Raw genomic sequence first — 13,545 nt, 5'->3', positions numbered from 1 at the left:
CACTCATACAATCATTCCCAGTCGATCTTGTTATTACAAGGTTCTCCGAGAATCCTTTGAGCTTACTGCCTTGCTGTTCTTTGTCACCTGAATACCCCTACGGATAATTCTCGCACTTATCGAGTATCCGCTCATTCCCCGTTGTTCATGTGTTTCGCCAAAGACTTCAAAATATCATTCGATCTTCCAAAAATCCCGAGCAGCCTATTGCTTTGCTCCCCCTTTTCCCCCTTTCTGTACGCGGTTGTTGCGACCAGATGATGGAGTCCAGGAGCCAGAGGATCCCGAGGATGATTCTACGTGGAGTTAGACTTCGAGGAGTAGTTAGGAGGTCCCAGGCAAGAGGCCTCACCTTTTCGATTGTTCCTACTTTTGTGCTAGCCTTCTAAAGGCAAACTTGTTTAACCTATGTCTGTACTCAGATATTGTTGCTTCATCTGACTCTTGTGCCTTCGAGCATTTGTATTCGAGCCTTCGAGGCCCCTGGCTTGTAATATAAAGCTTGTATTATTTTAATTTGTGTGTAGAGTTGTGTTATGATATCTTCCCGTGAATTCCTGATCTTGGTCGTACACATTTGCGTGCATGATTAGTTTACGGTCAAATCGGGGGCGTCACACTGGTCTTGGTTCTTGTTTGAGTTCCTGGACCTGCGAGGTGGTTAGACAGCCTGCGCCGAACGAATCTCCTGAGGTTATTGCGTGAGAAGGCCAAGCACCAACGGCCCCAGGAGGTGACATAAACGGGGCCGGCCTGCCAGACAGAGCTCAGCCGTTGGATTTATCGACGGTGCATGGACGGACCCGAGCACAGACGTCGTGCTCAATTTACTCACGCGAAGGGTCCTGAAGAAAGACGGCCGGCGCGCGGTCCCCATGATGGGTGGGGATCGAGCAAGTAGTAATCATAGATAGATCGAACATGAGAGTAGAAGGCTTAAGTAAGTGCATGAGAGATACATGTCGCTGGGTCAGGCCCAAGTGGCTTGGGGATGATGAAGCCCGAGGGGTGCTCCCAACAAGGTAAGCTAAAGACATAAGAAAAAGGATACATGCCACAGGGACGGATCCACGCGGCCTGGGAATGATGCAGCCCGAGGGGCACTCCCAACTGAATGAACCCGGAAAGATGTCACCTGGTTATGTTGACGAAGGAGAGTTGGGGCAGCTGAAGGTGCACGGCAAAGGGGTTGCTCCTCACAAGCCTCGGGAGGCTCTGGGGGCTCAGGTGGTTCCGTGAGGACCGTCTCCATCTCCATCAGGACGGCGTGGTGCCTGGCTTCCTGATCCGCTAGGATGCGCCACAAGTTGCGCTGGTAGGCGGACGATACACCTGGCTGGCCAAAGGGCATGCGAACGTAGTCGTGCGGTGTCCCTCGCAGTGTCCCATGCGTGAAGGCCAGAAAAGCTCCTGAGAAGCGGCCCTATTGAGCCCTGGGACGTCGATGCAGACACGCAGCCCAACATCCTCGCCTGGATGGGAAGCTGTGTCTCGTGAGCGGCGGTCGCCGCGCATGGCCCTTGTGTCTTGCAACTCCTAGGTGGTCTTGGTGATGAACTCCTGAACGGTGGGCAATCCTTGCCCTATGCCCTCCTGAGGGAAGCGTGCAGCGAAGCACGCCTCCAAGTGGTGCCCAAGCGCCTCCCTCGTGATGTGGGAAAGGTCTGAGGCCTTCCATAAGAAAGCCCCCGAGCCCTGCCCAAGAAAGGCGCCGGGCGCGCCTTCCTATGCGATGGAGGGAGGCGCCCCTGGAATGAGCGTTGATCCTGACAAGGCTCCGGCCGTGACGCCACCCTCCTGAGGTCCTGCGCGTCGTAGCTTCTTCTTTTTCTTGGGGATGGCCTCAGGAGGGCCCTTGCCCTTGCTGTCAGGGTCGTCGATTGCTGCATCTTGGAAGGCACGCTCGAGGGAGCACACCGCATCTCTCTCTTCACATGGGACCGTGATGATCCCGCCGCTTCCTGGCATCTTGAGGACATGAACTTGGCCAGGGCTGGATACCCGAGGATGGCGTTGTACGGCAGACGGATGTGCGCGACATTGAAGTCGATGAGCTCGGTGTGGTAGTTCTTGCGCTCCCCGAAGGTGACAGGGAGGCGGACCTGCCCTATCGGTGTGGTGGAACCATCGATCACTCCTGAGAAAGGCTTGGTGGGCTGAAGCTGGTCATACGACACTTGGAGGCTGTCGAACGTGTCGACGGACAGGACGTTGAGCCCTGCGCCGCCGTCGATGAGGGTCTTGGTAACTTGCACGTTGCTGATGACTGGGGAGCAAAGCATCGGGAGGGCGCCAGCGGTAGCTGCGCACTTGAGCTGGTCTGCCGAATTGAACTTAATGGGGCATTGGGACCATCTGAGCGGGCGCGTGGCTTCGAGCTTGGGGAGGACTGCATTCACTTCACGAGCATACTGCTTGAAGATACACTGCGAGGCTGGGGCCTGGGCTCCGCCCAAGATACGGTCGACAACACGTGGTTCCTGAAAGCCCCCAGCCCCCTCGTCTTGATGGTGTTCGTCGTTCCTTCTTGGCGATGGTGGCAGCGGAGGGAGTCCGGCGTTACCTTGAAGACGATCCTCACGAGGCTGATCCCTCCAATCGCCCTCGCGAGGCTGATCCTGCCAGCAGTCCTCACGAGGCCGGTCGCGCCACTCCTAGCGTGGGCCACGGTCATCCCAGCATCCGCCTCCACGTCCTCCTCCTCGACCGTAGCCCCGGTCGCCGCACTCGGGGCGCCGACCGAAGCGTCCTTCGCGAATGGCTCTGAGCTCTTAACAGTCACTGGTGTTGTGGGTGTTCAGGTCGTGGAAGGCGCAGAACGGACAGCTGCCCTTGGATGACTCAGGTTGGTCTCTGCCACGCTTGGTGTCTGGTTCCGCTGCGAGCACGGCTGCTCCCTTGCGCTTCACGTCCTTAGCCTTGGCTTTCTTCTCCTCTGGGTCTGCAGCAGGGAGCTCGAGGAGGGAGAGGCACCCCTCCTCAGCTCTAGTACACTTGGTCGCGATGTTGAACAGCTCCAGGGTCGTGCACAGCTCTTCATGGATGGCGAGCTCCTCCTTCATCTTGACGTCGCGGACGCCATCAAAGAACGCAGAGATGATGGCCTCGTCGGTCACCTTGGGGATCTTGATCCGTGCGCTGTTGAAGCGCTGAATGTACTTCTGCAGGGTCTCTCCTGGTTGCTGCTTGATGCGGCGCAGGTCGCCCGCGACTGGGGGGCGGTCGCAAGTACCCTGGAAGTTGGCGATGAAGCGGGTGCGCATTTCGTCCCAAGAGGAGATTGAGCCCGGAGACAGGTTCAGGAGCCAGGAGCGGGCGCCTTCCTTAAGAGCCATGGGAAATTAGTTCGCCATGACTTTCTCGTCGTCGTTGGCCACTTCGATACTTAACTCGTAGAGCTGAAGGAACTCCTCGAGGTCGAGGGTGTCTTCGTAGCGAGCAGGCAGATCCGGCTTGGACTTGCCCGGCCAGGCGACGCTACGCAGCTCGGGGGTGAAGGCGCGGCAGCCAGCTGTGGTACCTGGGACCCACCTTGGGGGTGGAGCTTAGTCTTGATGGAGTCCGCGCCCTGCCGCTACAGGTGGCGCGCGGACTTGCCGCAGCAGCCGGTCCTGTGGTGCGAGGAGCGGCGGATCATTTTGTTGCGGCTGAGGGACTTCTTGACAACTTCTTTCTTCACGCGCGGGCACGGGGCGTGGCGGGTCGCGTTGTGGAGCCGCGCGTTTTGGAGCCAGGGCGCCATCTTGGGACTGAGGTGGTGGAGGTGCTCCGTGAGCTACATCGCCCGTAGCTGGCTGAAAGTGCAACTATCCCTAGGTGGTTTTGGTAATTCATAACAACATATAGCTTATTGAGCTAATACTATTCCAAGATAATTATTTCAGGAAAGCTCAATGATTGGCATGGCATGGATGTGAAAGTGGAACCCTCAAAATGCTAAGGACAATGGATTGGCTCAAGCTCAAAAGCTCAAGACTCTTCATTTTATATTTTAGTGATCCAAGATCACATTGAGTCCATAGGAAAAGCCAATACTATTAAGGAGGGATGAGGTGTTGCTTAATGAGCCTCTTGCTTCATGTGCTTAGTGATACGCTCCAAAACCCTCAACTACTTTCCCATATCCACATATGACCAAAACTCTAAGCCAAACTCGGTCCTACCGATTCTTCCTATCCGGCGCCACCGAGTTTCACTTGTCATTAGCCACTGCCAAACCCTAGCAATTCGGTTCTACCGATAAGGATCTCGGTCCCACCGAGATGGGGTTGCAAACTCTCTGTTTCCCTTTCGTAACTTTTCGGTCCCACCGAAAGAGCGAATCGGTCCCACCGAGATTGCAATGTAAACTCAGTGTTTCCCCTTTGTAACTTTTCGGTCTCACCGAGTTCCACTCGGTCCCACCGAAAGAGCAAATCGGTCCCACCGAGTTTGCCTGACCAACTCTCTGGTTAGCTAATTACCAAATTCGGTCTCACCGAGTTTGTGTAATCGGTCTCACCGAGATTACGTTATGCCCAAACCCTAACCGAATCGGTCCTACCGAGTTGCATGTCAGTCCCACCGAAATTCCTAACGGTCACTAGGTTTACTATTTCGGTCAGACCGAGTTTTCTGATTCGGTCCCACCGAGATTGGTAAATTGTGTGTAACGGTTGGATTTTGTGTGGAGGCTATATATACCCCTCCACCTCTTTCTCATTCAGTGAGAGAGCCATCAGAATACACACATCATTCCAACTCATTTGTTCTGAGAGAGAACCACCTAGTCATGTGTTGAGACCAAGACATTCCATTCCTACCATATGAATCTTGATCTCTAGCCTTCCCAAGTTGCTTTCCACTCAAATCTTCTTTCCACCAAATCCAAATCCTATGAGAGAGAGTTGAGTGTTGGGGAGACTATCATTTGAAGCACAAGAGCAAGGAGTTCATTACCTACACACCATTTGTTACTTCTTGGAGAGTGGTGTCTCCTAGATTGGCTAGGTGTCACTTGGGAGCCTCCGACAAGATTGTGGAGTTGAACCAAGGAGTTTGTAAGGGCAAGGAGATCGCCTACTTCGTGAAGATCTACCGCTAGTGAGGCAAGTCCTTCGTGGGCGATGGCCATGGTGGGATAGACAAGGTTGCTTCTTCGTGGACCCTTTGTGGGTGGTTGCTTCTTCGTGGACCCTTCGTGGGTGGAGCCCTTCGTGGACTCGCGCAACCATTGCCCTTGGGTGGAGCCCTTTGTGGACTCGCGCAACCGTTACCCTTCGTGGGTTGAAGTCTCCATCAACGTGGATGTAGGATAGCACCACCTATCCGAACCACGGGAAAAACATCCGTGTCTCCAATAGCGTTTGAACTCTCCAAACCCTTCCCTTTACATTCTCGCAAGTTGCATGCTTTACTTTCCGCTGCCCATAAACTCTTTGCATGCTTGCTTGAATTGTGTGATGATTGCTTGACTTGTCCTAGAATAGCTAAAATATGCCAAGAACTAAAATTGGGAAAAGGTTAAGTTTTTATTTGGTCAAGTAGTCTAATCACCCCCCTCTAGACATACTTTCGATCCTACACTAGCGGAGGGCGAGGCGGAGAGAGGGACAGCGCTGGGGAGCCTCCTCCGGGGCGGACAAGCTCGGCGATGCGGTCGAGCCAGTCCTCGTAGAGGTCGTTGACCGGACGGTAGCGCAGGAGTTCGTGGGCCATGAGGAGCGCGACCCGTGTGTCCATGGGAGGACGACGTGCATGGGAAGAAGAACCTGCCGGGATCAGTGATGGAGTGGCGGTGCGGCCGTCCTGCCGCATCGAGGGATGCAGCGAGAATGCTTGCTGCTCGTTCCCCGCCGGGCTGGTGGCGGCGTTGGCGGCAGGCGACGGGGAACGACGAGGTGGCCCGCCGACAGGAGCCGTCTGAGCGACGTGGGCAGCGAGGGTAGCCCGACGCTCAGCACGAGCACGACGCGCGTCTGCCATGGAGACGACGAAGCAACGGAGCGCGGGGCGACGGAAGGAAGCTTCGGCACACCCCTACCTGGTGCGTCAAATGTAGGATCACGGGTTTCGGCAGACCCTTGAGGTTCGAACACTGGGGTGCACGCGAAGGTTTTCTCCTTATCGATCCATGCCCTAGCTCTCTAAGATCTTGCGGACGAAAACGACGAACTTACAACACAGAAAGACACAAGATTTATACTGGTTCGAGCCACCGTTGTGGTGTAATACCCTACTTCAGTGTGGTGGTGGTGGATTGCCTTTTGGCCTGATGATGAATAGTACAAGGGAAAGAACAGCCTTGCGAGGTTGATGTGTTCTTATGCTTGGTGAACTTGTGTGGGTGAGATGATCTTGGATCCGCTCTCGACTTGTGATGTGGTCGATCCTCCCTTCTCCCCCTTGACTGTGGTGGCTAGTTCTACTTATATAAGCCCTGGTCCTCTCACCAAATATTAAGCGGAAAGGGAGCCAACAACGGCCAATTCGAAAGGGGACAGCTAGTACAAGTTTTCCTGACAAAAGGCGGTCTTCGCCTGCCAGGTTATGGTGATGACGCCGTCTTGGGCTTCATGGGGACCTCCGTCTTGCCGTCCATCTGGTCTTGGTCTCGTTGCACCAATATGAAAACCTTTGCCTGATGCCTCGGTACTCCGCACCTGCGCTTGCCCCCTTGGCATCAAAGAGAAAACAAGGACACTGCGCGCTGGCGCCCGCCTGGTCTCGATCGTCATGGCTCAGGTCACGAGGACCTCGCAAAATTTGCCCTGCCTAGATCTCTCCGCCCCTCGTGAGCCTGCCTGACGAGGCCGCTCCTGAGGTGGTCTTGCGTCGCCCGCCTCGCGAGGCTTGACCCCTCGCGAGGGCCTTGAATGCCTTATCGATGAAGATAGGTCGTACGGACCTGCCAGCTCAGCCACGCCACGGGCAGCAAACAGGCAAGGCCGAGGACCCCCGTTCCCAGGACGCCGACATTATTCATACTAATAGTAACTAGCTAGGTTATCACATGACTCTTTTTTTTATTATATGCCACATTATCTATTTTATCTAAATATGTGTGACGTTACTATCTATGTTATTCTCATTGTGGGTAGTCTTAGACCATTAGATAGATAAAGTGGTCTCCCGTCTCGTGTAAACTGAAACCATGCGTCCGCGCTGTGCAAAACAACCAAACCGCCCAAGAGATAGGAAATCGCTTTGCAAGATTTTTTCAGCTAGTTGGAGCGTATTTGTACTGACATGCCATACTGCATGTATGCGTCCAAGAAGACGGATCGTTATCCTGCGCCGTATCCGTATCCGTATCCCTGGCGACTGCTGCGTCTGCATGCCCTATCTGAACCGTGGGACATACTACTACGTGGCTGGGTCATCACCAGCTACTAGCTGACTGCTTGCTACGGATGGGCGGGGCGCGTGCGATCCCGCACGACGCTCCTGCCCATGCCTGAGGTGGTGGTGGTACCAATCCAGTCCATGGACGGATGGATCCACCAACCGGCAGCCGAATCCGCGTGTATCCGCGCATCGCGTACGGACGCATCACGCCATGGCCAACTGCAGCGCGCGCATGCTCCAATCGCATCTGCTGCGTTGCGTGCCCGCCCCCGGCGCGCGGCAGCACAGAAGAAGAGCACAGTGGTCACGGCGACTCACTGCGTTGCGAGCACGGGCGGCCACCCAATGAGGTCACGCCGCGGGATCGAATCTAGCCGTGTATCTTCGTGGGGACGAGTGAAGAGGCGAGGCGAGGCGGGCGCCCATGCCACGCCAGATGAGATGACGGGTCCACGCCGGAGAGGGCCCCCGGTCACGTGCCTGCCTCCTCTCCCGGAGTGAGCTTGGCTGTGGCTGTGTGCTGTTCGGCGGTGAGGCCACGGTGTGCGCGACACGCACGGGGAGGAGGTGGCGGATGGGGACGAGTCGGCCGCGCCTTGGATCCCGATCAGCGCCAAGTGGCCTCTCGGTTTTCCTGCTTGGTTTGCATTGCAGGGCGTCAGGGCGCCATCGTTTTTCTACTGGAGTTCATGGGCTGCACCTGCATGTACGTGCTTCAGGCAACATTCGGCCGACCGACTGTCTCATCACGATCTAGGCCAACTTCAACTCGCGACTCCAAACGGTCCGGTTCGTTTGCTTTTCGTCTGTTTGGGGCAGGAAAACGAATACAACCGTCCGTTTGCGGTCGTGCGGACATCGATGCGCCCAATGGCACGCCTCATCCCAAACCGTATGGGGTCGTGGGCTTTAAATTTTTGCCCTCCCCAAAAGATAAACTTGCAAAAAAAAAGAATATAAACATAAAACGTCCATACGCCCATACGGCTATAGTACCAAAGTTCAACGCACATTTTAATTAATCTAAAACTTAATAGAAGACATAAAAAAGGTAGATAAAGGCCCGTCGCCCATGGCTGTCGTCGTCTTTAGGAGTCATCGTCGCTGCAGAGGTCAACATAGGCCGACGGCTGCCACGGGTGGGCTGGCGGCCCCAGTCAGATCGGAGGTGCCGGTGGCGCTTGCACTACCTCCTCCCGTGGCTCTTGCTCGTGCTCCGACGAGCGCGGTGGCATTGCTGACCATGAGCCGACTCCCACCGAGTCAGCCATTTACGGCGTCGTGCAGGACCAACTCCAGTGCTGGCCCACCAGACGTGGGTCCCACGCAGCGAGGGGCTGCTCCTCATGCATCTCCTCCTTGACGGCGACGTCCAGCTCCGGGATGGCCACGTCGCTGGCTACAGAGAGGGCCAATGCGGTTTCGAGGCCATCCTATTGCCGCTCGTCGTGCGTGTTCATGGAATCCTCCATGACACGCCTCATGAGCCGGGCCTCCTCTTCGTCAATCATGCCTGGCGCCGGTGGAGGGGACGGAGATGGCGACGGCGACGGCGTCGGCGAGACGCCGCGCACACGCCTACGGCCGCGTGCGTGAGGCGGGCTGTCTGCACGAGCTGGACGCGTGGGGCGCTGGCCACCAAAGTAGGACCGCCGACGCAGGTCGTGCTCATCGCGGAACCAAGTGTCCCATAGAGGCGAGTCAAAGCCGTACCTGGAGTCCCGCAGCAGATCCGATGGCAGCAGTTGGCGGGGACGGTGGATCTTTTCGCGGCGGGCGCAGTCGCTCACTGGCACTGCCGGGATTGGCACGTGGTCCGCAGAGAGATGCCAGTTGTTTAGCAAATGAACATCACACTACGGGAGCGGCGAGGACGTCTCCCGGTACCGGCGGCAGACATGGACGTGGACGTACATCCTGTTGCGCTGGCCGGCCACCGACGGCGCGAGCTGAAAAGCCGGTGGTGAGGCGGGGGACGGAGATGGCAGGGATGGTGGTGCAGGAGGTGCAGACCTGCTCGAGTGGCGGTGGCCAGACGAGGAGCCGGCCTCGTGGTCGTGCTTCCCCTTCCCACTGATCCAATGCAAGCCCATGGCGCTGGCGGGGTGGAGGGCGAGCGGGTGTGCGGCGGCGCTCGCTAGGGTTTGCTCGCTTGTGTTGGGGCTTGAGGAGGCAGGCTGGCCGGGAAGTGGAAGCTGTGGACTGAAAGGTCCACGGCTTCCAATTTAAGAAGGACGACAACCGCAGGATCTGTGGCTGACAGCCGGGGCCTGCTGCGCATGCGCATTTACTTTGGGCGGCGGTGGTAGTTGGGAGGCCATCATGCGTCCCTGAGGCGGATGACCCGCAACCGTGTGCCCGTCTGTTCCGCGTCCGTCTGGACGCAAACCGAGCGCATGTTTGCGTCGGAAATGGGATGGGTCGAACGCCAAACGGACAAAATTTTAGGATGCGGCCGCGCGTTGGGCCGTGTCATCTGTCTGTTTTGTCCCAAACGGACTCGGGCGGACAGGATGGGGTTGCGTGTTGGAGTTGGTCTTATTTCCTCGACAACAAGGGCATCTTCAACGGCAACGAGTAAATTTCTTCCCGCATTCGTCCGCACACAGGGTATCAGTCCGTGGACATGAATACAAGAGGTCACGTTGATCGCATACATTTCAAACAGTTTTTCAACAAATCAAGTGAAATTCAAGCACAAAGGGTGACTCGCTTTTCCACCGCTCATCGGAGTGGACCCGCTGGCTGATACTTCAGCCGGAGGGGAAGGGTCCCTATGCTGCATGGACCAAACTTGTTTCGAGAGGGTAGGAGACTGGCTGTCTATGTCAGCATAGCCTCTACGGTGGCCTTCATGGAACCCAAGAGGCGGCAGACTCCCATGTTCTACTTCTCCTTGATGATGGCGGCGGATGTCGGTGTTAAAACCGGCGGATCTCAGGTAGGGGGTCCCGAACTGTGCATCTAAGGTCGATGGTAACAAGAGACAGGGGACACAAGGTTTACCCCGGTTCGGGCCCTCTCTATGGAGGTAATACCCTACTTCCTGCTTGATTAATCTTGATGAATATGAGTATTACAAGAGTTGATCTACCACGAGATCGTAATGGCTAAACCCTAAAAGTCTAGCCTGTCTGACTATGATTATGATGATATATCTCTACGGACCTAGCCCTCCGGTTTATATAGACACTGGAGGGATCTAGGGTTACATAGGGTCGGTTACAAGCTTGCCTTCCACGCCAAGGAGAGTCCCATCCGGACACAGGTAGAGTCTTCGGTCTTCATATATTCACAACCCATCAGTCCAGCCCATTTCCAATAGGTCGGACGCCCGAGGACCCCTTAGTCCAGGACTCCCTCAGTAGCCCCTGGACCAGGCTTCAATGACGAGGTGTCCGGCGCGCAGATTGTCTTCGGCATTGCAAGGCGGGTTCCCCTTTCCGAATACTCCAAGATAGTCTTCGGATGAAACGAACGTGTCTGGATCTGCAACACAAGTACCACACACACAGCCGTAGAGAGTATAACATTTCATGAGTCCCATCTGCTGACAACTTTTTGCAAGATGACATCACGTTCGTCCGGTCATTATATCGAACCGTTTTGTCCGCCATTCCGCATTTCGAGATGCGGTTTCCATTGGCACGTCTTGTCAAAGCAGAGATCGTGTCCCCTTATTGCGGGATTCTCATCAATACGGGCATGGGTAATCCAACCGTGCCGTTTGCACAACCCTTGGGAATAGGCGAGTTTTAGGGTGAGTGGGGAGGCGTTCGATATTTACTGCCTTTATAAGGGGATAAGGACTCCCTTTCTTCACCCACGCCTCCTCTCTTTCTCTGTTCTTCCATCCTCGAGCTCCAGCGCCCAAGTTCTCATCTTTACCAACTCGAGCAAGCACTCAACCATGTACAGATCCGGAGGTCAAGGCAAGTGGATGGCCTCCTCCGTCAAGGACAAGGAAATTATTGAGCTTCGGGCGGCCGGGTATCTGGCGAAGGAAATCGCCCACCGTCTTCCGACCAAGGGGCAAGTCGTCCCTACACTAAATGTTGGGGAACGTAGTAATTTCAAAAAAATTCCTACGCACAAGCAAGATCATGGTGATGCACATCAACGAGAGGGGAGAGTGTTGTCTACGTACGCACGCAGACCGACTGCGGAAGCGTTGACACAACGTAGAGGAAGTAGTCGTACGTCTTCTCGATCCGACCGATCCAAGCACCGTTACTCCGGCACCTCCGAGTTCTTAGCACATGTACAGCTCGATGACAATCCCCGGGCTCCGATCCAGCAAAGCGTCGGGGAGGAGTTCCGTTAGCACGACGGCGTGGTGACGATCTTGATGTTCTGCCGTCGCAGGGCTTCGCCTAAGCACCGCTACAATATGATCGAGGTGGAATATGGTGGCAGGGGGCACCGCACACGGCTAAGGAACGATCTCAAGGATCAACTTGTGTGTCTAGAGGTGCCCCCTGCCTCCGTATATAAAGGAGCCAAGGGGGAGGGGGCCGCCGGCCAGGAGGAGGGCGCAGGAGGAGTCCTACTCCTACCGGGAGTAGGACTCCCCCCCAATCCTAGTTGGACTAGGATTCCCCGAGGGGGAAAGAGAGAGAGGGGGGCCGGCCACCTCTCCTAGTCCTAATAGGACTAGGGGAGGGGGGAGGCGCGCGGCCACCTTGGGCTGCCCCTTTCTCCTTTCCACTAAAGCCCATTAAGGCCCATATGGCTCCCGGGGGGTTCCGGTAACCTCCCGGTACTCCGGTAAAATCCCGATTTCACCCGGAACACTTCCGATGTCCAAATATAGGCTTCCAATATATCAATCTTTATGTCTCGACCATTTCGAGACTCCTCGTCATGTCCGTGATCACATCCGGGACTCCGAACTAACTTTGGTACATCAAAATGCATAAACTCATAATAACTGTCATCGTAACGTTAAGCGTGCGGACCCTACGGTTTGAGAATAATGTAGACATGACTGAGACACATCTCCGGTCAATAACCAATAGCGGGACCTGGATGCCCATATTGGCTCCTACATATTCTACGAAGATCTTTATCGGTCAGACCGCATAACAACATACGTTGTTCCCTTTGTCATCGGTATGTTACTTGCCCGAGATTCGATCGTCGGTATCCAATACCTAGTTCAATCTCGTTACCGGCAAGTCTCTTTACTCGTTCCGTAATACATCATCCCGCAACTAACTCATTAGTTGCAATGCTTGCAAGGCTTCTGTGATGTGCATTACCGAGAGGGCCCAGAGATACCTCTCCGACAATCGGAGTGACAAATCCTAATCTCGAAATACGCCAACCCAACATGTACCTTTGGAGACACCTGTAATGCTCCTTTATAATCACCCAGTTACGTTGTGACGTTTGGTAGCACCCAAAGTGTTCCTCCGGCAAACGGGAGTTGCATAATCTCATAGTCATAGGAACATGTATAAGTCATGAAGAAAGCAATAGCAACATACTAAACGATCGGGTGCTAAGCTAATGAAATGGGTCATGTCAATCAGATCATTCAACTAATGATGTGACCTCGTTAATCAAATAACAACACCTTGTTCATGGTTAGGAAACATAACCATCTTTGATTAACGAGCTAGTCAAGTAGAGGCATACTAGTGACACTAAGTTTGTCTATGTATTCACACATGTATTTTGTTTCCGGTTAATACAATTCTAGCATGAATAATAAACATTTATCATGATATAAGGAAATAACTAATAACTTTATTATTTCCTCTAGGGCATATTTCCTTCACTAAAGCCCAACGAGAGGGTGGTATTCATCCCTCATTTCGTCCGCAGTCTAGGGTTTCCTCTCCACCCTTTCGTCCGCGGTCTGATGTTCTATTACGGGCTAGACTTCCATGATCTAGCTCCGAATTCTTTCTTCAACATCTCGACATTTATTGTCATGTGTGAGGCTTTCCTCCGCATCCAACCCCACTTCGGACTGTGGCTCAAGGTCTTCAACGTGAAGCCAAAGATGGTGGATGGCCAATACGCGGGGTGCGGAGGCGCCATGGTGAGCAAGCTGCCCAATGTCACCTGGCCAAAAGGTACTTTCGTGGAGACTGTCAAGGAGTGGCAGAAATTGTGGTTCTACATCAAAGAGCCCCGCGGCACCACCTGGGCCGCGGCTGCCGAGTTCAAATCCGGAGCTCCAATGCGGCTCACCTCCTAGATTGAGAAGGG

Source organism: Triticum urartu, chromosome 7 (genome assembly GCF_003073215.2).
Source record: "Triticum urartu cultivar G1812 chromosome 7, Tu2.1, whole genome shotgun sequence".
Classification (NCBI taxonomy): Eukaryota; Viridiplantae; Streptophyta; class Magnoliopsida; order Poales; family Poaceae; genus Triticum; species Triticum urartu.
The sequence above is the reverse complement of the archived record's forward strand: the minus strand, read 5'-3'. Positions refer to the sequence as shown.